The following is a 26,092-nucleotide window of genomic DNA, read 5'->3' as shown; positions in this document are numbered from 1 at the left end:
AGATCCTCGAAACCGGAAAATGTCCCGTTCCCGTGAATTATGTCGGCGGAGGGCATTCAGGGAAGATAGCCACCCTCTGTCGTGCACCGAACTTTCGACTCCTCGCGCGGAAGTTTGTCGCGGTGCTTGCTCGCGCCTCGTCCATCTTTCGTCGATAACGAGTTCCAGCTCGATGCTCCGCGCCTTGTAAACGATTCGTCGGATTCTCGTCCCGACGCTCCGGTCTTGTGTGTAGCGAAAGTGCGTATCGATTTGATGAGAGTCGCTGCAGAGAAAGTCCACTCCCGAGCAGTAGATTAATCTCTATTGCACCGGCAACGCTCCTTCCTTGTCCTCGACTGCAGGAGCGAGTTGCACGGGACCGGGTCGATTTGGGAATAAGGCAGAGGTTGCTGCACGGCTGCGTGGAGTGAAATCGCAAGCGTGAAGGCAATTCCTTAGGACGAAGTTGAGGTGAAGGTAGGAACGTGCCTGCTCCGGGTCAACCAACTCAAACGTATGGTTGAGACGCCCCTCCTTCCTCCTGCTCGTTGCTTGCACGTCGTGTGTGCCCTCTCCAATGTCCTCCCACCCTTTCCTACTTCGAGATCGGTGGACTCGTGCCATCGAGGTGGCCGTGTCGCAAGGTTATGCGCCTTTGGTTTTGTCCGAGCCGTTCGACGGGCCACGCGATAGTTCGCTGCACTCCGGCTCCGCCATACCCTTCCACCTTTTTTTCGAGGTCGAACGGTACCTACTCTCGATCATACTAACCTCAACGTCTTCCCCGACACTCTGACTTCTTTATACCCCGAATTGTTCCAGGTGCGTCGATACGAAAGGCTCCCTCGAACTCCCTGTCCGACACCTCCGATTCCAAAGCGCGGTATCTGGTACAAGAAGCATACATATGAATGCAACCTGATTTTCTACCCCGTTCGATTTACACAATTATCCCATCAGCATCGGAACCCGTTTTATCCCCGTTTTCCTTTCGTCCTCTAACTGTTGCACCGTCACGCGTCCCGCGAGGTCGAAGACTTTCTTAAAAGTGCCTGTTCAGCCCTTGAACCAGATACTGCTCGATGCCTCCGACACCGTTATCTTGGCTCATTTCAGCCTTCCCTGCTGTTTCGTTTAAAGCGTATCGCGGCGCTGTACGACTATTTTTAAACCCGCGCCACTCTCCGGCCGCTCGTCGATCGGAGGGACATCGACTCGCTGCCCTAACGAACTCCCGTCCTCGAAACGTGCGCGCAGAAATTCTGCCGGCTGCACGATCGCGGTTTTCGGCGCACGCACCGCTCATGATCGCCGATTGCCTCTCCGTGTAATTACAAGCGACGTTAATTATTCACAGGTGACGCCGCCGCGCTAGAGCAAAACGATCGCGGCGCGTCGATGCCCCGGGTGGATGATTCATCGAGCGTATGCTCCTCACGGCTTTATTGTCACCGTGGCCATTAATAACTAACCCTTCGACTCGTTCGATTAATTGCAACTCATTAACGCCGGGTTCGTTGGCGCGCGCGGTTTTTGCCCGCCACCGCGTATTAAAAAGCGCTGGAAATCGTTATTAGCATCTGTCGCGGTGCTCCAGACCGGTAACGGTTTTTGCGCAACGCCCGGCGAAAGTGGGTTAAACGCGTATAATTGAGCTAATCTCAATTAACCGCCGGCGAGGTTCCGATACTCGGCTGCTGGCATCGGGGGAGAATCCGAGACGCTCGCCTGAAGCGGTGGCGACGAACTGTGCGATCACGCAGAACTGGATGAATTATACAGTTCAGAGGCAAGGTCAGTAACGCGATTAAATCGGCGTCGATCGTCGGTTAACGATCGCTCGTCCCGATTAAAAACTTGCGGGGCTGCGCAACGCCTGGGCACGTAGCGTGTAATCTGGCACGGGATCGTTTGTTGTTTTATGCTAAATACCAGGTGTCCATTAAATCCTGCGGAGCTCACTGGAATCGAGTCACGATCGTTGCGTAGCTCTGCCCCGATCTCGTAAAAGATCACCCTGGCATTTATACTTTGGTAGTCGGCGTTACGTGTGACATCGTCGGCAGAGTTGGTAATTGAAACGTCGAGGGGGGGGAAGGATCACCTGTTTGGGATAATTGGATACTGTAGGAATCGTAGGACGCAGGCTGGAGGGTTAGCGGCTCGAAAAGGTCACTGTGTACTCCATTCTTTATCGCCCGATTTTTAACACGTGTTCTCCCACGTGTCACACTTGGAGCACTCAAGCAACGGCAATCGGGCCATAGAATCCTAAGTGATCTCGCTAAGTGCAGCTACCATCTGATAGCAATCGAAACAGTTTACCTATCCTCGGTGAGGATATTCGTCAAAGAAAGAGTAGCGTCTCAGCGCTAATACGTGGATCCTCGATCGAGTTATTCGAAACGAAAGCCACGGCAAGTGGCAGCGACGGGATATGCCTGTAGGTACTCTGTACACGAGAGATGATCGAGGCCCCAGGCGGCTTTTACTTTCGTGGCGGTAAGTCGTATGTCGCCGCTGGAACAAGTACTACTTGTCCTTCGTGCGGTCAAGTCACGTAGACTTGACCTAGTCTCCGTCGGGGTGGGAGCCAGCGACAGAACCAGAGTTACCGGTGCCTCTGGTGGCTGGTATCGAATAATTTCAAGGCCCCTCGGTGTCGGCATAATTACGGGCCACGGGGCCTCGTATCTCGCATAAGCGCTGTCCGCCGCATTTGTTGCAATTTGTCAGTCGTTGCCCGTCCGGTAATTGCCATTAAATCGTGGCTAAGATTCGATATCTTTGGCCGCGTTACTGCCACTGACCGCCGTGCCCGTCACATGCTGCTGGTTATCAGTTTATCGACTCACGTGATCGACACGGGCTATCAGATCGCCTGTCCGTCTAGATCGTCGGCGATATCCAGCCGCGTCTAGCCGACCCTTGTCCCTTCTTCCTTTTTCCGCAATCTGTTCCCCCGCCTTTTCGCGTTGCCCTTGCTGTCGTCCCTCTGTTTCGTTCTCCCGAAGTTCGAGGGCGCCCACTCAATCGACCGCCTAACAATCGCGTGCTTTTTTCGAAACGTATCGACAAAAGGGCAGAAGGAGACCGTGGACTCGTCATGATCGGCACGCGACGCCCTTTTCTGGCCGCGATTCGCCGTGTAATTCGCTCTCTATCTGCCGGTATTTATCGCGGAACCGTAAATCCCTGGAAGCGAGGCTCGTTTGCGAGAGATTGCAGCGCGCATCGCGGCGAAACGTTCCGGAGGAAAGGAGCTTAACAGGGGCCCGGGATTACGCGCGGTTTGTCCTATCGAGCGTCCAATTAGACGCCCCGCGATTCGAATTAGAATCCGCGCAGCTGAGGGATCGATGCAACCGATCGCGAGACTCGTTTCAAGTGAAAATGCACACGACTCTGTTGTAGTTTCGGATGGTTGACGATTTATTTCGAGCTACTCTCGCCGGTGGCACGCGGAATGTGTTTAACAGGTAGTTTTCAGCGCCGACACTCGTTGCTCGTCGACAGAGAACCCAGCCTCCTATTTGTCACTGAAGTTTTCACGGTACAAGCACCGTGATAACGGCGTCCCTTCGATTTCTCGTCTGGAAATAGCATCAAAGGGATGGAGCTGGCCCCGCCGCGAGAGAAAAGGTCTCAAAGAAAGCATTTTTCTGTAGATCTCTGTTCGAGGAACAGCAGGTGGAAAAATCGCGTGCGTAATGGAAGGGCCGTCATTAAAACTTTTCTGGCGTCGGTATGCGTGCGTGTATGCGATTCTTTCTTTTCCTCGGTTCTTCTTTCCGCCTTCCATGCCTCTTATCCACCGCAACCCGATTTCCAATGTTTCGCGCGGCAACTTCTGCGTAGGAGTTTGTCCTTGCATACAGGATTGCGTAACAATAACGCTCCGCGGTTGCGTGAATCGCTGCGACAAGGAAGTACGCGTACAATTTCCAGCTACACCCTGCAAGTATCGCTAAACAGACTAGTTCCGTTTGCTCGCTTATGAAACTTGGTAGGTACATACCCTTCGATCGATGGGTAACCAAGGAGCTTCTAGGTCCATAAATTATGCCTATCGAAACGAGGGTGGAACTTGCAATGCAACATGAGCAAACTGTCGCTCGCGAGTTCATTCCTCATTTGTTGCGGTTGAACGTCTTGAAGCTGATTCAGAACAGGTACTTACAAACAGTCCACTGTCCAATCACCAAGCAACGTGCATTTATTGCTAAAAATATGACGAAGTCATAAATATAAAACTCGCGACTCCTTCCTGAAACTTCTTTACGTCAGTACTTCTTTACGTCAGTACTGGGATGCACTGACCCACATCCCTATTTATTTCCCTTTCGCGTTACCTGCGTGCTCGGCGAAATAGGAGAAGTGGGTCAGAGCACGCAGGCACTCAGGTAAAGAAGTTTCGAGCGCCGAGATAAGGGCGCCGAAAAACGTGGGAAAAAGAAAATGAACACGCGAGCATCGCTTAGGGTCGTAAGGAGTTGGCATCTCGCTCCTCGCACCTCTCGCTCTGTTCCCATTGATTCCATTGGAGAATGCACGCGGCAGATTAAAGCGGGGCACAGTGCACGTCTCTGGCGTCGATTCTACTGCCGAATTCGCGACTTCGTTTAATTTATGGTCCGACTATTTCCACGTCTTCCGCGAGTATCGGCGCAGCAGTGTCTCAGTGGCGAAGTGTAAATCGTATTGCCTGCATACGTGCAAGAGAAATTGTTTCCATCAATGCCATCGGGGTACCAACGATCCACTGGCGACGTTCGAGGAATCGAGACGCAGTTTCCTACTGCGAGGCTGCATGGAGAGTCGTTCAGGGCCGTCGTTTGCTTAATCCTTCCACGAAGGATGCGTCTAAGGTTCTTCTAACGCGACAGCCAGGACTTTTAATATTCCGCGCGGATAGCCGCGGCAATAACGTGGTCTGTGGATTGAAATAATTGTCACCTCGGCCTTGCCCGAGCTAATGCGATTCCGCGAAAGGCGTGTCGAGCAAACTTTCAGACCCAAGCCACGATAACGCTCTCCGCGAGAGAGCCGTCGCAGATAAGAGACGCGCGATACGGCTTGGCTCGCGGCCAGCCGACGCGACGCGGCGTGGTGGCGTTCCTTGACTCGTCAACGTGTCTATCGAACTGGTAGTCCACTTTACGAAACAGCCCGGTGAGGACACGATCGTTTCTACCAAAGTGCATCTTTCCTGCGCCATTATCTATTCGCGCGCTGCAAGGAACTGCCCGGAAAGAGAGCAGCGACCGTTTACTCTTCTTTCACAGTCATCTGACGTTTCTGGATGGGACCTCTTAGAATTTGACTTGCTCCTTTTCGATGTACTTGGCTTCGTCATTCGTTCTTTCCACATAGCAAGGGTGGAAGACAGGGTAACCAGCCAGACAAACCATCCCGCGAGCCCTGCTCCTTGTTTCATCCGAGTCTTGCCTGAAAGTTGTCAGGCGGTTCGTTTCGCGCGTAATCTTCGCCCAGTTCCCCCGAAACGTGACGACGACGCCGTCAAAGGATATAAGACGGAATTGTGGACGGGGTGCCGGGGAGGGAAGGACGAAGGGCGAAGGTACGGTGGCGGTGGTGGCGCATCGGTGACTACTAGCCTCGCAGGACGTGCACGGATTTATGAACGGCCGCTGGGCCTGGCACCGTTCCAGCATCCAGAGTTAGCATTTATCCCCTCGGTGCTCCTTCGCGTTTCACCGGGCGCAATCCAGCATGTGCTCAGGGGTTGCAGAGAGAAAGCGGGAAAGGGCTCCGTGTATTACCCTACAGAACGCTAAATTATGCGCGAGAGAGCTTTTTACTAGCGCGGAAATCGCCGTCTGAAGGCGGGCGGCCGCGTCCTCCGGAAGATTCCAGACCCGCTGAAGAACCTCGGGAAACTTTCCACAGAGGAGGGGGTTAGTGGAGGGTGAAATTCAGAGAGCACGGAGAGACGAGCGCGGCGGGGAATGGGTTATCGTCGATGATCGATCGTACTAAAAGCGCCGTTGAAAAGGGTTACAATTCGATGGAATAATTCAGAGCTGGGCTGTAAATGGGGCTTTCCGCGGGGTGCTGTTAACTCGAGGAGCGTCCCGCTTTTATTGAAGTCATACCTCGCCTCCGCCGTGTCGCTCCTTTCCCGCGTATTTCGATGCCCGCGAGTGAAAGGGGAAAAAGAATCATTTTATTTGCAATTTAAAGCGCCGCGACGACAAGGGTATTTCTCCGCTGCGCCTCAAATGAGACATGATTCGTGCTTGGAAATTGTAATACGATGGCGAAGTTGGCTGCGCCGGGATGAAATTAGAATAGAAGAGGAGGATCAGGTTTAGATAGCGACTTGAAAAGGCTATCCATTATAACCGCGTCTGTCGACCATCGGCGATGTCTTTCATTGTCGCGCAAAGATCAGGGTCGACCTGCGCACGGCGCTTGTGCCACCAGCGTTATAAATAAAATTGTTACACGTTTAGATAAGCCCTCGTCCACGGGAATGTTTATCGAGTGGATATTCATAGCTGACTGGGAGCCGTGCACAGTTAGAAACCGTGTACGGCAGTAGGAAAGCAAATAAAGAAAGCAATGAAAGTCTAACTTTGTAGAGGGTTCCAGGAAAGTTTCACGAAGGGTCAGGGGCTAATAGAATATTCTTACGATCCACCGAAACGCCTCGCGCCTCTCGCGGTGGCGATGTCAAAAGTAGTAAAGGGTTCATTCCACGCGAAGTCGGACACTTTTCGGAGTAACATTTCGGATTTTGGTGCAACTTGGATATGTTGTAGTCTTTAGGGGTATATAAACATATCTCGAAGGATTTTTCGAAATAATTGTTCTAAACAAATGCAATTTTATAGTTGAAGGCACCTTTTTAAAAATTTGGAAAAAATAGTTTCAAACAATAAGTGCCATCGACAGAGAGTGAGTTTCCAGTAACTATTAACGGTATTAAACCTTGCAGCGATCCTCATTAATACCCTCTATAAAAGTGGCAGGTATAGCCGCTTGGCCGCTGCGAATACCAAACGGCCCGAGCGACCAGTCGAGCCGGTGTGATTTGAAGCAGCGTTACATTCAATTAATTTTCATTTGGCCAATTTTAAAACGTCCACGTTTTTCAAAACAGGCCCATAAAAAGGAAAAACAGAGCTTTCTCCTCCTATTTTTTCCAAATTTTTAAAAAGGTGCTTTCAACTATAAAATTGCATTTGTTTAGAACAATTACTAAATAAATGGTCAAATATTCGTATTTAAGTGAAATAATTTTTATTACTACTATTAGGTACTCTTATATCTGCACTGCAAGCACCCAAAAGGTCATTTTTATCAGTTTATTAGTTCAACAGTTAGAATTTTTGGAAAAATAGTAAACACTATATTTCAAAGAGCTGTAACATCCACAATTTTTGACATTTCGAAAATTCCTTCGAGATATGTTTATATACCCCTAAAGACTACAACATATCCAAGTTGCACCAAAATCCGAAATGTTACTCCGAAAAGTGTCCGACTTCGCGTGGAATGACCCAAAGGGAAGGGCCTGGGGAGGTGAGCTGGAAGAAGATACACGGGTGTCGTTAACGATCGAGTCGCGTGTAAACTCGTTGAAGCACCGAATCATCGGTGGCACGTACGAACGTCCAATTAAAAGTGGCGGGCCGAGCGGGCCCGCAATAAAACGAAACCGAGTAAATAAGAAATAATAAAGACGGCCACGAAGAGGAGACGGCTTAAGAATACGGTAGCCGAGCTAAGTTATATTTGATGCGTTGATAATTTGTTCCGAGAGGGAAAGAGAAGGAGCTGGAAAGGGGTTGGGGGCGGGAGAGGGACGAGGCAAAGATCCTCCAGCCTCGTCTATCCACTACGGGCCTGCCAGCTCCCTCCTCGCCTTTCTCCCTCTCGCCTTTCTCCGTTCCACCAGCGTGTTACGAGCGAGGACCTGTCAAGTCTACCATTTATTTTCCAACTCGAGGGCCCGAGAAAGTGAATCCTTACTCCCGCTTCCACAGACTTCTGTGTCGAGGGGGGAATGAATCTGAAAATTACGGAAAACGTATATACGAGTCACGGCGCGCCGTCTCTCGGGCTTGTAAACGTTGATGGAAAAGTGGAGGCTCCTCGGAGGGGGATTCAATCCTTTCCGACCGAGTCGTTCACCCTTTCTGTGTTTCAATGATACTGAGCTGTCGCCAAGACAATTGGACGGGGAATACTATTCTTGTGCCTCCAAGTTTCACACTTGTACTCGTGTGAGAAGCGATTTCAATGGAGTGTGACATTCGTGCGTGAATTTTGCGTACGCCTTAGATCCTCGTCTCGCAATCGCCCGATAAGTCGAAGGTCACGGTGATTTCCATCGCCGGATTCGGTAGCAGCGATGCCACGCCGAGGTGTATCTCGTTGCGGGCAACGATTATCTACGGAGGATGAGCCGTGGCGTATCGCATCGGCAGGGCCGGTTTCAGGCGATCAGCTGCGGGCCTCGAACTGCAGAAGAATCGCCGGTCGAGTCGCGAGTTCGCAGGAACCTCTAATCTCTCTCGGAAATCTCTTGCTCGTTCGAGGATCATCCGTGTCCGAGGCGAGACGACCGGTCGTCCCGAAACACGAGGACACGTCCGCTCTGACCTCTCGCGAATTGAAAAGCTGCCTTTCGCGGACATCTGACGATCACAGAGGAAATCTCAAAAGTAGCGACAATTCTCCTCCATTCGCAAGTAGACACTCGAAGGGGAGTAATTCAGAGGTTGCGTGGTGGGTGTTTCACTCAGCATCGGCAAAGAGACTGTTGATCGTATTAAAGGAAACGACTTCGTGCCAACGCCTCTGCGCGACAAGTCCCTCCGAGTCTAGCAGCCTAGAACCAGTGTCGTCGTCTTCCTAGCGGAGTTACCTGTCGCCAGGAAGAAAATCGGTCGGCCGATCGTCGAGAGGGTCGCGTGAGGAGATGGATGACGGAGGAGGTGGGGCCGAGGAAGAAGACGGCTGTCCGTTTCGCCTACACATTAATCCAGCCCTGGTCTTTAGGACTCGTATGTAAATGCGATGCTATATTTAGACCAGTATCTCGGGTGTATAATACGTTCGGTCGGAGTTGGAGGATCCTCTGCCGCTGGACACGGGGCCGCAGGTGTGTGTGCGTGCGTGCGTGCGTGCTAGCGCGAGCGCGCCCCGATCTGTACACGTGCGTGCGTTGCAACTGCAGGACCCGCCAAACCGGTTACCCACGCGGCCCGTCGACACCAACACCATCGCCGGGACACCGACTCCAACACCAAACGGGGCCCAACGCGTATCGTCGGGACAGGGAACACCGTGGATGGAACACCATCCTCTGTCCTCCGTTCCCGATCCCGCCGCCTCTCGCTCGCGCGCTCGCTAGCTAGCTGGTTCCTCCTTAGGCACCTTTGCACGAGCGACAGGGTTACGCGCGATCATCAAACCACGCTTACAGCCGAGGTTACACACCCATCGACCCGAAGGTGCTGGCCAATGGACAGCTGGGGAAGCTATCGCGATTTCCTCCACTCGACGGCCAAGCTTCCCTGGATCTGGAGGAACACGGAGTGGGTAGAAATGGGTCCTGTAAACGGGGCCGGGAAGAGTTTAGCGAGTGGATGGTTCTTTACGGTGTTCGATTGTAGTTTTCTTCTTCGAAGCAGACGCGACGGAACAGCGAACGCTGGGGCTTCCGCCGTGATGTTGGTATTTTTACGCGAAAATCGTGCGAGTCATCGAACCCCGTTGCACGAGGCAACCTTGAGACTTTCGTCACCGGGGGGCACGGCCTCTTAATACCTGACGTAACCGCACCAACTGCATTAAAGAGAGAGAGAGAGAGAGAGATGGAATGGGAGAGACGTGCCAAGGGTGATGGTGCAGCGTGGGTGTACGGCTCGTGCACATACACGCGCTCGCATCAGTGCGTACTCGAGAACGATATTTATGGCTGAAGCGACACGCGGATGGAAACGAATGCCCAGGATTCTCGGATGCTCCCTCGATAATCGTCCTCCTGGTGCATCCACCCACGGGAAAAATGCAGTACTTGCTGAGATTCCCCGCGCTTCTTCGAATCTTCCTTTCGATAAATATTCCAATGAATGCGCGCTTCCTTCATCGTTTTCCACTTCAATCTCCCTCGCATCCGCGAAACTCCTCGCTCACTAAGAATTACCCGATCGATAGAAATGAAAATTTCTCTCTTCATGCCCGCACTTTACGCTACTTAGATCTCTTTTTTCGAGCACGGAGTTTCCTTCGATCCGATCTCAAAACGTGTACCCATTAGTGTGTGTTCCCTCCCTTCCACCGTTCCCGCCGCTCGGGGGCCCGATAACGTCCAACGGGCCCGCGTTGCTGGAACAACTGATAAGGTGTCGCTCAGCCGTGTTCCGACGCACGTGTTCGCGCGCTCTCGGTGGCACGTGGAAACCGCCAAGCCCGTTACCATTATTTACTATTATTTACTATTTGTCGCGGGCCGTCGGTGCACGCTGGGATAATTGGACGACTCGAGCAAAGAGATCGCTTGCCGCTCGAGAGCATGATTCGCTCGTACGCGGTACAACGGGTCCGTAATGGAAGCGGCGGGCCCCGACTTTTCGAAATTACGAGCCTATTCAGGCTGCTCCTTTTTTCCTTTTTTTTTTTTTGTATTCCCCTGGCAACCTCGCCGACCGTTCCCCTCGATATTTGCTGCGCTCGCTACACCTGGGACGCGGGGACTCTGCTGTGAAATAGGAGGGCTCGATATGATATTTACAATTAGCCTGGCGGACGGTGCGTCGAGGAGCAGACTCGAAGCTGTGATTAGTAATTGGACGCACTTTTTCTCCCCTCTCTGTCTACCGTTCGCGATATCCAGCGCAATTTACTTGGATTTACGATACCGGACAGCGTGGCGCGTTGCGTAAGCGCGCGCGTGCACGCGGAAGAGGCGAGTCGCGCAGGGAGCGCGTAATTTTCTCTGAAATAAGGTACCAACGATCGCGGGGCGAACGTTAATAGATCGTTAAAGGCTCGGGACAGGCGTGCAATTTGTTGGTGCGCGTCGCGCGATGAGACAGTGGCCGGTAACGAATCAGTTTCCGAGCGATTTTTACCAAACGATCCGTGGACGTGACCGATAAGTTGCGCCGGGCAGTTTCGCGGATATTAATGCGAGCTCGGGAGCAGATACACCTCGATAAACTAGTTCCCGTTAGAGATGACTGGCGCTATTACAGCGCGATTTTTATCGCCGGGCTTTATCGAATCGCGGCGTAATCATTTCCGCGTACCTGACCGCGGCAGCCTCTCAAAATTCTGGGGCTAAGTAGAGAAATCAAGCCGGTGGGACGATGACGCGGTATGTTTTCTCTAGTGGAATAAAATTCTAATCTTGCGGGTGGGATTCAGGCAATCTGTCGAATCAGAGTCCTGGCCCATTGTGGAGAATTGCATCCGGGGCTCGAGTCCCATAAGTCTCGTTCCATCTGAAAGTGGAATAGGAAAGAGGGGAGACAAGAGCCACGCGACAAAATCGAGGCTCGAGCAGACCACGAAAAGAAACGACACGAAGTGGCCGAGGCCAGTGGCCTGTACACTCGGCAAATGCATTCGATTCTATCGTTATTGTTCGGAGTTTACCGCAATAAGTTTCCAGGATAATCTGCGCGCGTAGATGGAGCAGCTAGGAGTCAGGGAGGCAGCAAGAGCGGATAATGACAGGCCATGACTCGTTAGGTGCCCGTAGACCACGAACAAAAAAGCCTACGACCGAACTAACCCAACCAACCACCGACCGACCGACCATCCAACCAACCATCCAACCAACCAACCAACCAACCAACCAACCGACCGACTGACGAACGGACAGCGAGGATAAAAAGAAAAACCAGGGCGCACCTGTGCGCTAGCAGTAACACTTTACTGCCTCGATGATGTAAACGTGAACGTAAATGAGAATAAGTGGTCGGACTTAAGAAAATTGCATAGTACACTGTGACCGTGCGCACTGCGGCCGCGCTGGCTCGATCGTTCGATCGCTCGCGCTCCACTGACCGCTGCAGTGGATGACGTTACGCGCGGATCGATTGTTTTTGTTATCGGGCGATCGACGCCCCCGGTTTTCCATCTGTTCGTTTGCACTGCCTAGTTAACGTACTCGCGATCGGGTCGCGGGATCTCTTGGGTTTCGCGAGACCAACGTTAATGGGCGGCCGCGCGGGAACCACTGTTCCGCGTTTCTTTGTAAAATCTTTGGCACGAATCGCGCGATTCCGCGGACTGCCCCGTCATCGTGGAACACGAGGCATAAGCAATCATAGAACAAAAGCAACGCGAGCTGCGAGGAAAATTGCCGGCGCTGATATACAGGGTTCATCCCTCTGTCCGGCCTACTCGATTGTAAATTTGATCTGTTTTATCAGTAAACATGGTAAGAGAAAGTACCTAGGGATTTCATAGAAGCTTGTAATATTCGATGTCCAAGATATTTGAATAGCAGGCTCTAGGTCCGGGCTTCTCGAGGATTCCAGGGTGGTCTCTACGAAGTACCTATTAATTTTTATTAGCCGTAAAACTTTAGTAAAACACTTGTTCGTGCGATTAACCTCTAACCCTTCGTGAACGATAAGTTGGATGTCCCCGGTAGCCGCGGTTCAACCAACTGCGATTCTACCGTAACATTAAACTGCAATTTACGACCTCATTTGTAAAAGAAATGAAGTATATATTTTTCATAAGGACGTTAATGTTTTATTAAAATGATATTCGTGATTTCACGGTTTCTGATAGCCGTTACGGTAAAGCTTCGGACATATTACTTTCGCTAATGACTTCTATCTGCATTTAATATTCCCAGTTATTCCCCCCCTCGCTCTTCGCTCCGTCAACATCCCGAGTTCCCTGAAAGCAGCGAATCTAAAGCAACAGAGCACTTCGCCCGACCTCCCTCGAATCCCTCGACCATGAAAAGCCAAAAAGCAACATCCTCGAGCTTGGTCCCCGAAGATGCTATCGCGGTCGGACATTACTCGCTTTTCATGGTCCCCGTAGGAACGAGGCGGGCCCGCACCGCGGTCGGGGAGGTTAAACGAATAAAGGCGCGCGTGTACGACACGCAGGACACGCAAGTGCACGCGTGTATATACGCGCCAGTCGTACGTACGACGAGAGAAGGCATAAACATGGCCCATTATATACACGTAAAAGCTGCATGCACGGTCGTCGTTGTCGCTCGCTCGCTCGTCCGCTCGTTCGCGTACGAGAGGTGAAGTTCATTGCCTTCTCGTATGCGTTGCACCACTGGCCACCGCTGCATCTTTGCACATCGCTTCCGCGACCGTGCAACCGGCCACGCACCGTTCCTCGTTGTTCAACCGTCTCTGTTAAGCCCTCTCGAATCCCTACTGCACACGGCGCATATGGGTCGCGGTACTTACATAATTATACGAGTCACGTCCCGCTTCGAGTTCAAAATCTGTGACGTCACGCGGTCCGCGGCAAGCCAGCGCGCAGCTCCTCCCGCGCATTCATTCCCGCGCATTTATTCCCGCGCGACGATTCCGGTGCGAAAGAGATCCTCCCGCGATCGGTGCATCGTTACTTTCAAATTCCGTGTCCCCGGGGACTTTCTATTGGGAATTAGTACGCGAAACAAATGATTCAATGTATGCTGCAAGAAATCCAGATGGAGTTTCCTATTTTCCGAGCTGGAGCGTCGAGATGTTGCTGAATAACCGAGAGCAACGATTTTAGGTTAGGTTCGTATTCTCACTCGCCTTTGTACAAAATTTATAATAATATTATTGTTGTTGATACTGGTAATACGTAGCATTGTTAGTACACGAGGATCGATGCATCTTTGTTGGCACTTGTTAATTCTGTCGCAAGGAGAGGTTTTAATGAAATCAATATATTTGAGTATTAATAATAGTGATCGTTGAATCAATTGGTCACGGCGCAATTGTGATTGGAATAAGTTAAGCTCGTCCCCTGTTCACGGGTTAATACCCTTTAGTAGGACGCAAAGTCTGTAGGCTAGAATGTTTACGTCTAGACGGAAACCGAGGGCAGTGTTTTTATTGCGTTTCGACCTGACCTCGACGCGCGGTCGGGAACGAACCTCGCTGTTTCGTATGGGACGAGTTTAGTCACTGTTTACTTTCCGATTCGGTAACATCGCGGTCGCGTCACACGCGATGCAATATCGAATACCACGTATCGCGCCATTTGCTAGTGTGACGCTGATAAAACACTAACAGATACGCAGCGTCCGTGCGAATAACACGCAGTTTGTTGTGTTCTTCGAAAAGTGCTTCGAAACCAAAAGAACGTAGAAGTCGACGAGAACGACCTTTGGTCACCTTCGACAATCAACATGCCAGAAATGAACCTCCTCTTTCCGACTGCTGCTTCGTCGGTGCAGTGCTATTTTATTAACTCGACTGTTTTCGCGAATCCAAATTCAGCTTATGCTTGCGTTTCGATTTCAGAATTTCCTAGAAATAGCAAATCGAGGTTTGTTGAGTAATGGTTGGTTGCTAATTTCATTAGCCGTTTGGTTAATTTACAGTGAATCACAAAAATATTCGGACACTAAGGTATGCTTGGCTTTAACGGTCTATATCTTTGTTAATTATGGAAGAAATGAACTGAAACTTGTTTCTTCCGATAGATTATCTATTGTACTTTACAAGTATGTGCAACTTATTCATTTTTCGTAATACACATATATAATATTTAACATTAAATGAAATCACAGCCATTTTTCGCGTTACAATAATATTCGGACATTATACGTAATTAACACTTTATACACTAAAATTTAACTTTTAATACTTAGTAGCATAACCTTTTTATCACATGTTTTAAACTTTCGGCATGCTAAATATAATTTTTTGAAGATATTGTATACTTGTTTTGTCCCATTCGTCTCGTACTCTCTTTTTCAATTCTTCTTTATTCTTTATCGGTGTTGTTGTTATTCTTCTGTTTAAATTATCGCATCATTCTCTGTAGGGTTAGGGTCTGGTGACTGAGGAGGAGGAGGCTGTAAGACTTTCGGGCAATGATACAGTAGGTACTCTTGTACAATCCGTGCTTTATGCTTCGGATCGTTATCCTGGTAAAATTTGAAGTTTCTTTCAATACGACGGTGTAATGACTGAATTGTACGGTAACACTGGCGGCTGGGTACAGAACCCGATGCAACGTATGTACTTGTAAGCAAACGCTACGTTTTGAACCGAATATTTCTAGGAAAATAATCAAGCACTATTTGTAAATATATTGAGAAACAACGTATCTGTCCGAATATTTTTGTAACGTCTAAATTGGATGTGATTCCATTTAATATTTAGTATTATGTAAGTATATTAAGATAAATTAATAATTTGCACATATTTCTAAAGTGCAATAACTACTCTATCGAAAGAAACAAGTTTCAGGTCATTTCTTCCATAATTAACAAAGATATAGGTCGTTAAAGTCAAGCATACCTTAGTGTCCGAATATTTTTGTGATTCACTGTGTGTATTTTCGATTACTTGCTTAAAACAAATACGCAAGGTGTAGAATTTTCAAAAATTAACCCGCAACGATCCCGATTGCTACCGAAAGAGCGCGACCAATTGCACGCGGTGTAAACGAGGCAAACACCTCCGCAGCGAAATCACCCCGTTGCTCCGATGGCCCACGCAGAAAATGATATCTCTCGATTCGCGAAGGGAGAAAGGGGTAGGGGGGCCACGTAAGTAGGTGGATTACGTTTGACTGACTCGACAACGCAGTGCACGGCTTGCAACAAGTTCTCCGGGGACGTTGGCGAGGGAAAGGACAGAATGATCTGTCAAGAGAGATAGAGAGAAAGAGAGAGAGAGAGTGGTGGATTGTACGCGTGTATGTACCTACGTACCGTTGCCACCGTTCGTTGAAAAGGGACGAAGAAATTACGTTGTGGCGCAGCTTATGCGCCCTCAGGGCACCATTATATGGTAATCTCTGCGTCTTCGTCTTTCCCTCTCGCCTAGCTCTCTAACCTCCTCTCTATCTCCCTCTCTGTCTCTCTCTCTGGTTCGCTTAATTCCACTGCCCGTTCGTTTCTCGGTCTCACCAATCGAGCCTCTCTCCGTTCTTCTGCCAACTTCTCTGTTCGGTTGCCTTCGGTTTCCCTCTTTTCCTCGGCCCGACTCGTTGAAGCATACGCGTCGCGGCGCATTTCTCCTATTCCCTGCTTCGCTCCGCTCTGTGCAACCTCCTCCGTCCCCGTTGCACGCGGCCCCCTCTGCCCGCCCTCACCTCTGCGCCGGGCTCTTTTCCCTTTAGTTTGTTTTCCGCTGCCAGTGGGTAATTGCACTCTCTCGCTTTTACCTAGCCGACGTTTTCTTCTTGTCCGCGTGTGCCGCGCGCTGCTCTCCTATCCGTTTCCGCGTTTTTTACTCGACCTTACCAACCCCCCGCTCAACTCTGCGGCCCCTCGTGGCTCACCCCCTCCGTGTTTTTCTCTTTCCACTCCCCGGGGCGCGATTCCCCGCTGTTTTCCGCCCTGATTTTTCAACGCTGGAAAAGCGGCATCGGCGCTCCGGGCTGGTCTCTCGATTTTAATTATTCCACCCCCGCCCTCTGCACCCTCCGCGACCAAGCATCCGCCGAGCGAGGGCGGATGCTAAAATTACTTTTATCACGGCCCCCCGGTATTTATCAGCTTCTTTTCTCCCGTTAAGGGATTCGCCTGGCAATTAGCGGCAGCCGTTCGCCCGCTTAAATAACGAGGACGCGTTCGTGCGCCGGCACGACGGTTCCTGTTAACTCTTCGCGGATCTTAAATATCTGCGCTTCGCGTTCGCCGGTGCGCTGACGCCGAGCTATTGAACAAACAATCGCCTTTGATGCTTCCAAATCAGATCAGCGATTTAAACACCAGCTCGAGAAAGAATCGTGTAAGCGATCGACAATGACACAAATAGCAAAGGGCATTCGAGTTGCCCACCCACACACGCGCCGTTACCTACGTTCGCCATTTCGATGACTCGAACGGTGCGCGTGAAGCGATGGAAAAAAGAGGCTCGAAACGGTCGGGGGTGGGGGGGTGGAGAAAGGAAAGGGAGCCCAGCGTGTAGCAGTTTAGGCTTATCAAGCGCAGTTAAGCCTACGGTTACATAAATTCAACAATACCAGCGGGGTCCAGCGGGTAACGATAAAATTTAAGAAACGGCATTGTGCGGTTGGCGGGAGTCGCCAGCCGCGTAGAAAGGAGTCGTTAAAGGCCGCTCAACCAGTTGAATTGGCGGCTGAATGTGGCGCGTGCTACCAACACAAGCCGCCTCGCGTACGCTACGTAGAGCCAGCCGGTGCTCTCTTATTATATTATGCATTATTATCTACTTATCGAGCTATTGTCCGTATTGGCTTCATTGGATACGATTCTGGGTGAGGGCAGAGCCTCTCCTCGGCAACAATTGGACGATACGCGACCGTCCGTGCCGATCAGCCGCGCCGTCGTCCCGCGATGAAAACAGGAACGCTTTCCACCGTGCAGCCTGCAGGCCGCGGAACCTTTTTCCGTCTCCGCCACTGGAGATCTTTTTGCCAGCAGCCATTACGTGTTATCCGTTTACGGGGCAACGTCGACGGTACCATGGATCTGATAGGGCCTGCTCCACCTTCTCTCTTCCCTCCGCCCGCGTCGCTCCGATTGTTGCCCCCGTTGCCTTGCTCGTTCGCCGTGGCCTCTCGATTCGTTACACGTCCCTCCGAACCGGGAAGAAAAGCGACGCGTAAAAGCCACGAGAAATCGAAGGTGCTTGGGCGAAGCCGGTAACCAGCTCGAACGGCCAGGCCGATGGAAAACTAAAAGCAATCGGGAGCGTTACGAGTTTTACTGCCCTACGGGATTTCTTATCTTATTACCGTTACGTAACCTGCCGACCAGTTGTTGTGGGATGCAGGCATTCGGCGCGGCGAAATAATACGGTAACGCCGCGAAATGATCCGCGACTTTGAAAGGGAGAGTGGCGCAAGCTGGTGACTTTTCTCAAAGCTCCCTTGAACCTTTTCTCCTCGTCTCACGAAAACCCTCCGAATTTCCGGAATTCATACGCAACTAGCAATGATTCAAAGCTCCTGAAAAAATTTCAAGCACAGTAGATCCACTAAGCAAGGATTCCAAGTCATTAAGATCCTCGTGTTCCACCCAGTTTTTTTTACCTGCAGTCAAAGATTAGGGCCGCCCTTAATTGGCGCGTCGATGACTCGTAAATCTGGGAACAAGGCTACGAGCGGATTAACTCGTCGAGGTATCCGCTCTGGCCTTGCCCTCGAGTTCGCATGCGAGGTTACGAGGAATGCGCGCCCATTTCGCGTAAGGGCCTAGGGCTTCCGTAGCGCAGTACGTCGCGTAGACGCGCCGTCGTAACATTAAACCAGCCGACGAAGAGGAAGAGTAGTGCCAGGTTGTAACCCAATAGGAGCCACGGTGCTGGGCACACTTGTGGCATGCGCCAGCTTCGCTCGTGTCTCCTCTCTCTTCCTCACCCTCTCCCGTGCTCTCTTTCACCCGTTTTTTGCCTGTTCTTCTCCCCGCGATGCTTCGTTAGGTCGTGCGTTTTAATTAGAAACGGAACCGTGCAGGGATTCACTGGGAATTTACGTCGCGTTAACACCGATTTATCGTCGAAAGCGATCTCGTTCCCCCTATCTACTCGATCTCCAGAGTCGCGGGACGAAGGTATGACGAGAAGACTCTCGTCGATAACATCCTGATCTCCGGCGTACTGGATTAAACTTGTTGCAGAGACATTTGGCTCCGAGCGCCGACTTCTTTCTCCAGCTCCTCCGCAATTGCGTTGAAGCGAAACGAAGCTAGGGAATATTAACGAGCCTGGGGGTCACGAGGCTCGCTTAAAATCCTGCTGGCGTTCGGCGAGGCAAACTGGAGCACGCCACTCGCGACAAATTGCGCGTACAATGGCCAAGTATCGCGACAGGCGAAAGGGGCGATGGAGCTGATGATGATTAGCGAGGAGATCGCCTCTGCGCGTAAACAGGCGTTGAGAAATGTGCTAAGGTTCCCCGGAGAAAGAGTAACTCTTGCCTCCGCGCGGAATTACATTCATCGCCCCGTTGGAAAGTGGGAACTTACGCGCTCAGCTGATTACACGCATCTCGTAACGGCCCGTGAATATGACGCGCCGCTAAGGAGCCGCGGATCCGAGGTTTAATCTCTCTAGCCGCGAAACAGCAGTTGGAATTAATCAATACAGGTGGAAGTTGCCACTATAATTTATACCGCGGCTCGGGGCTACGGGGGTGGGACTCGTGGCTGCAGCGAACCTCTTGGTAAACTGGTAACTCTGTTTGTATGGTAAACCGCTTGGATTGTTATATGCCGTGCTATTACCGTCGTTCTGTTCCGTGCGGGTTACCGATCATGATGAGCTTGTGGAGAATTTCGTGTAATGGCAATGTCCCGTAGAACGTAGACGTCTCGTTGCTTCCTCCAATTCAGTCAAACTTCTTCACTTCGCGTAATTGGATGGTAGAATTGCAGAACCAAACTGTCTGCTATGTCTTCCCGGCGGGAGATCAATTCTATTTGTTGCCTAATTTCTGATTCAACTCTTCCCTGCGTCAGCTCGTGCAGGGAGATCCTCCGCGGATGCGCTCGGAAGAGACGTGTGGCTCTCGCAGTTTGTAGCACGTGACGACTGCTAAAGTAAGTGGCTGACTTAAGTCGAAGCTGAGTCGGGCACAGGTGTGCGAGCGTAATCGCGATGTCACGGGCGAGTCACGGTCCATACCCCCTCGCGATTCCCCCCTTCTTCGTATTCTTTCGCCTCTGTAATCTCCACTTTTCTTCTCCTTTCTCCTCGCCCTCGTTCCCCCTCGTCGTCGCTCGACGGTAAACTCTCCTCGTCGAACGCGCAACGGCCACTCGAGGCGCGCTTTCTTCAGCGCCGTCCACTCGCCCTTTTCTTACCTGTATCGTAATATCTTGTTTTATCTGGTCGCTCTGAAGGGTAACTCGTTACGTTCTTGTTGATCCGACAAGGCACGTTTTCAGCGACGCGCTGGTTTGACGCGTGAACGCGCTTCGCTCTCGTTCGCTGGGTTTTTGGGCAGCGTTTAATCGCTGGGCAGTTCGATGCTGGTGGAAAGAGAAGTTGACGGGCGACGTCCCCTCGAGGCTATTGGCTTCTTCTCATCGTCGATTAATTACTTGTCGACGTCTTCAAAGACTTTCAGCGTCGGTGAAACCCATGGAAATCGAAAATTCTTTTATCTTTCCGTCTGATATTCCAGATTCAAATCTTCTATCGACTATTTTACCCACCACTGAAAATCTCATCTTGGAAGTAGTGTTAGGGTAAGCAGACCAGTAGATGGACGGTTGAGCGGATTCTGATGTTTACATCAAGGTGTTTCTTAGAAATATCTGTTGTATTAGAAAAAAATCAAAAGCTTTGCGCGTGAAAATGTATAGATTTAAAGAAAAAATTACTGTAAGTAAAAAAATTAATGTATTTAAGCATAAAATGATGAAAATTCTACTCATAGCCCGTATCACCAGTAGATGGACTATAGGGCTAGTAGATGGACAGTTTATTTCATCAAAATTAAAAACGTATGCAGTCTTCATTGTCCGAAAACTGTGCAACAGGTTATGGCCCCAGAGTGCAAATAAAGTGAAGTTATATCTATCCTAAAGTGATCAGACGTCCTGGATCGTGTAGGACTGTCCCAATTTGACATGTAACCTTTTTAACATTTTCGTAGTGGCACAAAGTAAAAATATGTATCCATATAGTTATTTTTGATATTCTATGATCTATGTAGTTAATTTTTCGTTGCAAAAAAAGTGTTTTCAATTTTGTTTTAATTTATCAGAAGTATGTCTATTAAATAATTAAATAAGCTAAGAAAATGATCTTCTTTTTACATGTACAGTACATGGACAGTCATTTTTACAAGTTCTATCGTTTTATTTTTCTTTGTTTACGCGTTTATTTATAAATTATTAATATTTCAATACAACCATCTATTACATATCTCTCTACAATACGTCCAAACACGTTTTTTATTAACTTGGAGGCACGAATACGCTGAGAAATGGCTGCTAAGAATCGAGTGACTAGCGCATACTGACGTAAGACCGTACATATAAATATTTTCGCATACAAAAAAAAATTCAATAAATACATTAATGGTTTATAAAACATCTACTGGCCTGCTTACCCTACATCCACCTAAAGGAACAGCAAAAGTCCTGCCACAGACGCCGCGCTCGTCGCGGGTGGTGTGGAGCCGCGCGTCCTTGCGCGTACACGCGTGCACGCGCGCAAGAAGCGCGGCAGAAGCGGCACGGAAACACCGGCACGCGTACATGTAACTCGTTCCCCGACGGAGGCGCCTGCCTCCCGTAATTTCAGCTAACCCCGAAGCCTGACCCCGCGCACATGGGCCGAGCGTGTCACGTCACGTCAGCCCGGAATACTGGGCAATAATTGCGGCTTGCGGGAGCGAACGAGACGCGAGCACACCGGCTTCGGACCAAAGGAAAACACGCGAGAGAAGAAGCAAGGAGAAACGGGAGGGAAAGAGCGAGCGAGAGGGACGGAGAGAGATGGGAGGGATGGAGAGGGATGTAGAGTGATGGAGCAGGGAACACCAGAAGCGAGGAGAGGAGGCCATGTGGCGAACAGTAGTTGTGTGTCGAGGCCCACGAGGAGAGCCGACCTCTCGAGTCATCCACCCCTGAAGGAGGAGAGAAGCCGACGGTAAATGTTGCAGCCGCCGTCTTTGTCGCCGAGCCTTGCTGCTTCTGCACACTCGTCTCTCCCTCTCTCCCCGGAGATTCTCCTTGTCTCTCTCTGTGGTCGATGCACCGGTTGTTAAACGCCGCGACTCGGCGGAGGGGATTGGATGGTAAATTAAATGATAGGCGACCGCTCGGTTAGGAGGTTTCTCGTTGAGATCTAATCTCTCGTTGCTCCGTTTTTAATTCGATCTCGTTACTCCGTCCACTATGCACATCGGCGGACAGTGGTTGACGCTGGCCTGCCGATGGGATTTTTATTCGACTCCTGGCATCGTGGTGTTTTGTGCTTTGTGATCCATGCACCAGGACTGAAATGCTTCAGCTGCGTGGTTACTATCCTTGAATTGTATTCGACTCAGATTCGCAAATAAGGAGATTCAAGTTATTAAGTACATTTTGTGTATGATACACCGAGACACGATCATTACCGAAATTGCAAGCCCGGTTTTCCTCGACGTCCAATTCCCAAGATGGAACCGCCGGGCGGGTTGAAAATTAGGGTTGGAAATGTCGTGGGACGGTGCATCAGCTGAACGAAAGAGGTTCGTCACAGTGTAGTGATTGACGTGGATAGAAGCGTACAAGCGTGACGGCTAATGATGACCAGTGGCTGGGATTGTTGTAGGTAACAGCCGAAAGCCGGGGAATCGAGGGCCGACCCTAATTTTCACTCTTGAATAAATCGTCAGTAGCTGTTACCAGTACCGCTACGCCGTAAAGCTCCCGGGTGCAGCTGATGCACCGTACGCACGAGCAGCGGGGAAACAAAAGGAGGAGCGCGAGAGAAGGAGCGAGGGGCCAGCGGTCGCGCCGCGTACTGCTGCTGGGTTCGCGAAAGAGAAACATTGGATGCGGGTGAAAAAGGGGAGCCGCGGATTGAAGGCTAATTTTCTCTCCTGCCGCGTGAATTCTGGTCGCATCTGTGAATTCCATGCCAGAAACGTTGAGCCCTAGCGCCCTTCCAGCTCTTCGTTAAGGGGACAACTCGATTACACAGTGAAGCAATCTGTTCAGGTGTAGAGGAAGTTTACCTAACACCTTCCCCCGCGTCCTCCTCGATTGACGCGCCACCCCTCGCGCACCGGCCGAAATCAATCGCGACAAAGGAATTAGACAAACTCAAAGCTGCTTTCTCCCAGGCAGAACCACTGCCGCCCGTTCCACTGACCTGTCCCAGCGACCACCGTCTCGCGAACAAAGACAGAGGCAGAGGGGCGAAAGGAGAGGCGGTCAGTGGTCTGCAGTTGACGTAGCCGCAGCCAGCTCTCGAGCTTGCCTCCGCTCAGAGTGGAGCAAAGCTGTAGTAGAGCAACGCGTGCACGTTCTGGGCGGCGTAGGAGAGCGATCCGCAAGGGCCAGGAGTCATCGAGTGACACACGCACGACTGCCACGCTTCGTGGTCACGGTCAAAGCGCACGCGAAACACCAACGACCAGGAGGGACGTGACACGCTTCGGTTGCCCCTGTAAACGGAGCACCTCGCCTCGGAGGATCGAGCCACGAGGTTCTTCGATTTCGATCGGGTACGCCGAGATTGAGTTTCACCGGTACAGGTGAAATAAAATCGGCGGGGTACTTACTTGCTCCGTCTGCAGCGGGCTGACGAGAGACTACTTAGGCTGAAGAGCGATAACGGACAGCAAATCGCGGACAGCTGTCAGGGAATATCCCTTCTCATTGATCGATTGCTTTGGGCAATGACGTTACATACCTCGTCAGAGGCTTTAAGTAGTTTCAACTGCTATTCAGGCTTATTCTGCGCGACTGAATCCATGTCGTTTTGTGGATAGAAGTTTGATTAAGGGGTTATACCTAGTCAGGCGGCCGAAAAGAGGCGAATGTTTGTGATTTTTTTTTGAAAAAGCGGAAGCATATATTCTTACAGAACTTTTTGCGCTTAAAAGAACAATATTTAAGGAACATTTGGTAATTTTTTGGTAGAAAAATATTTATGTTTATAATAAAATAACAACCTACATCCAAGAAGCCTTTTTAAAAGTTTGCTTTTGCGGTGAGCACTGCCATTCGGAACCAGACTATCTGAAATGAAAATACAAAAAAGATTTCGTTAATACATTAATGTATCCTCAGATTGACGGAGGAAATTTTCCGAAATAATAATTTAAAACAAAATGGCAGCTATTTAAAGTTGAAATCATAATTTTTGCACGAAAAAATCAGAATCAACTTTAAATAGCCGCTATTTTGTTTTAAAATATTATTTCGGAAAATTCTCTCCATCAATCTGAGGATACATTAGTACATTAACGAAATCTTTTTTGTATTTTGATTTTAAACAATCTGGTTCCGAATGACAGTGCTCACCGAAAAATCACATTTTTAAAAAGGCTTCTTGGATGTGGGTTGTTATTTTATTATAAATGTAAATATTTTTCTACGAAAAAATTACCAAACGTTCTTTAAATATTGTTCTTTTAAGTGCAAAAAGTTTTGTATGAATATATGCTTCCGCTTTCACAAAAAAAATCATAAACATTCGCCTCTTTTCGGCCGCCTGACTAGGTATAACCCCTTAAGGGAAGATTTCTCGAATGGAGTGATTTAGAAATATTAGACACGATAGGGGCACATTTACGTGCCCCACGGTGCTCGTTACACTGTATAAATATACCACGTAAATCAGCTACTCATTATAATACTAATCCAAGCAAGAAGCTCGTCGCGGAAGGCGAAACGGGAACGCGTGGTGCATAATTAGCAAACACGGCGGAGGGGCAAGGGAAACGGGGTAAAGTAAACATCGTTTCGGGCGACTGCTACAAAATGCCCAGGAACTGGAGGATTCGGATCAGGCCCCGAAGCCTGAACGAGAACCGGCGCCAACGATCCTAATGCGATTATAATTAGTAGCGTTTTCCAGCCACGGATCCGGCTAAATTGCAGCCCTCCCGAAGGGGTCGTCCGTCTTCGATGCGAGAAACTGGAACTCGACGATGCCTCCGGGCTTTTCTCTGGAAGCTGCCGATCCGAGATCAAGGATGATCTCGTTACGGGGATCGTAACACGATAGGGTGTGTCGATCCTAACCTCCCTGTCTGTCTGTCCCTCTCTCTCTCTCGCTCTCTTACCTTTTACCTCGACACACTGTTCCACACGATGCTACCTTTAACGTACGCGTGTGTTGGAGTTTAGATTTCCCCGCTTCAGGTGTAATTCCTCGAAAAACTGGAATCGTGTTTCTGGTTTATTGGTGATTGGATCCTTGCTCATGATACGTTTGCTCCTTTTACGCTAGCTTAATACGCGTTGAAGTTTATTCTGAGTTGTTCATGAATCGAATTATTCGATTCTTATAAGTAGTTATAGTTCGAGGAGTTTCTTTGGGATACTGCAAAGTCAGTATGCGTCAACTAGGGGATTAAGATAGTCATGGTCAGACGCAAAGAAAAGTGTCGTACGATTGTTACAATAGTGTAGGACATCCGTCTTTCACAAAGTATTTCCCTGGCTTTGTACGCTTAATTTGCACAGAAAACATTGGTGTATCGTCCATTCGTATTCCCCAAGCGAACGAAGATTCAGGAACACGCAATCGGCAGCGTTCGTGAAGGGCGGGGAAAGGGAACAATTGATCGTTTCGAACGCGGTAAACTGGTAGTGCGCGTGTAATTAATGCCAGGCGGAGAACACAGAATAGTGTCGTTCGGTAACGCGTGACGAATACAGGTATCATCAGGCTGGTAATGCCGGATAATTATTACAGAGGATAGGTGGAGACACGTCATCGTGGCTCCATTAAGCCGAGTGGCACGTATTTCCACTCGCTCGGTCCCGCCTCGTAAGAGTTTAATCATTTCTGCAATGGTTGCAACTTCCCTTCAATTAGGGCTGCCTCGAGGTCGGCCAGCCACCTGGGTAAACCTTCTCGAACCGTTCGAGACGAAAGCTTTTTCCCTCTGTCGAACCGATGACTCCTCTTTCTCCTCTGTGTGCTGATCCTCGGGCTTTTTCGGCCGGGCCAGCAGACGTTAATTAGAAAGGATGATCGTGTGGGATCTAGATTAAAGAAAGCTCCGGTGGTGATATAAATAACATCGAATAAAGCGGTCCTTGGGGTTCTTCGCTCTAGAAACGATCGATATTTCATCGTCCATTTAGTATTTCTTCTCTCTCCGTGACGTTTGGCACTTTAGTTGCACCGCGGCGGTGAGTGGCGACTCGAGAACTCGATGTACGAATAATACGGAGGTTTTCGGTGGAATTTGAAAGTGACAGTCTTTTCCGAGATTGACTCGTCGGTTTCGGGAATGGACGGCTGTCGGTCCTGCGGGACATTGACCGCGA

The 26,092-nt window shown here is 49.9% G+C and overlaps 1 protein-coding gene across 3 annotated transcripts in view; it reads left to right on the top strand.

Annotated features, from left to right (window-relative positions):
- The window catches only part of LOC143373402 (uncharacterized), a 155,891-nt gene that overhangs the window by 50,583 nt on the left and 79,216 nt on the right, over nucleotides 1–26,092 (top strand). The window contains exon 1 of one of the 3 annotated variants that reach the window (XM_076820635.1): nucleotides 13,537–13,733. The exons of the other annotated variants lie outside the window; for them this stretch is intronic. The gene's annotated coding sequence lies outside the window, so the exon portion shown is untranslated. Of the gene's footprint in view, nucleotides 1–13,536; nucleotides 13,734–26,092 lie in introns of those variants that run through there. 3 annotated transcript variants of the gene reach the window in all.

The sequence above is a fragment of the Andrena cerasifolii genome, chromosome 9 (genome assembly GCF_050908995.1).
Source record: "Andrena cerasifolii isolate SP2316 chromosome 9, iyAndCera1_principal, whole genome shotgun sequence".
In the NCBI taxonomy this organism is placed as follows: Eukaryota; Metazoa; Arthropoda; class Insecta; order Hymenoptera; family Andrenidae; genus Andrena; species Andrena cerasifolii.
Note: the sequence above shows the minus strand (reverse complement) of the source record. Positions and strands in the feature narration are given on the sequence as shown.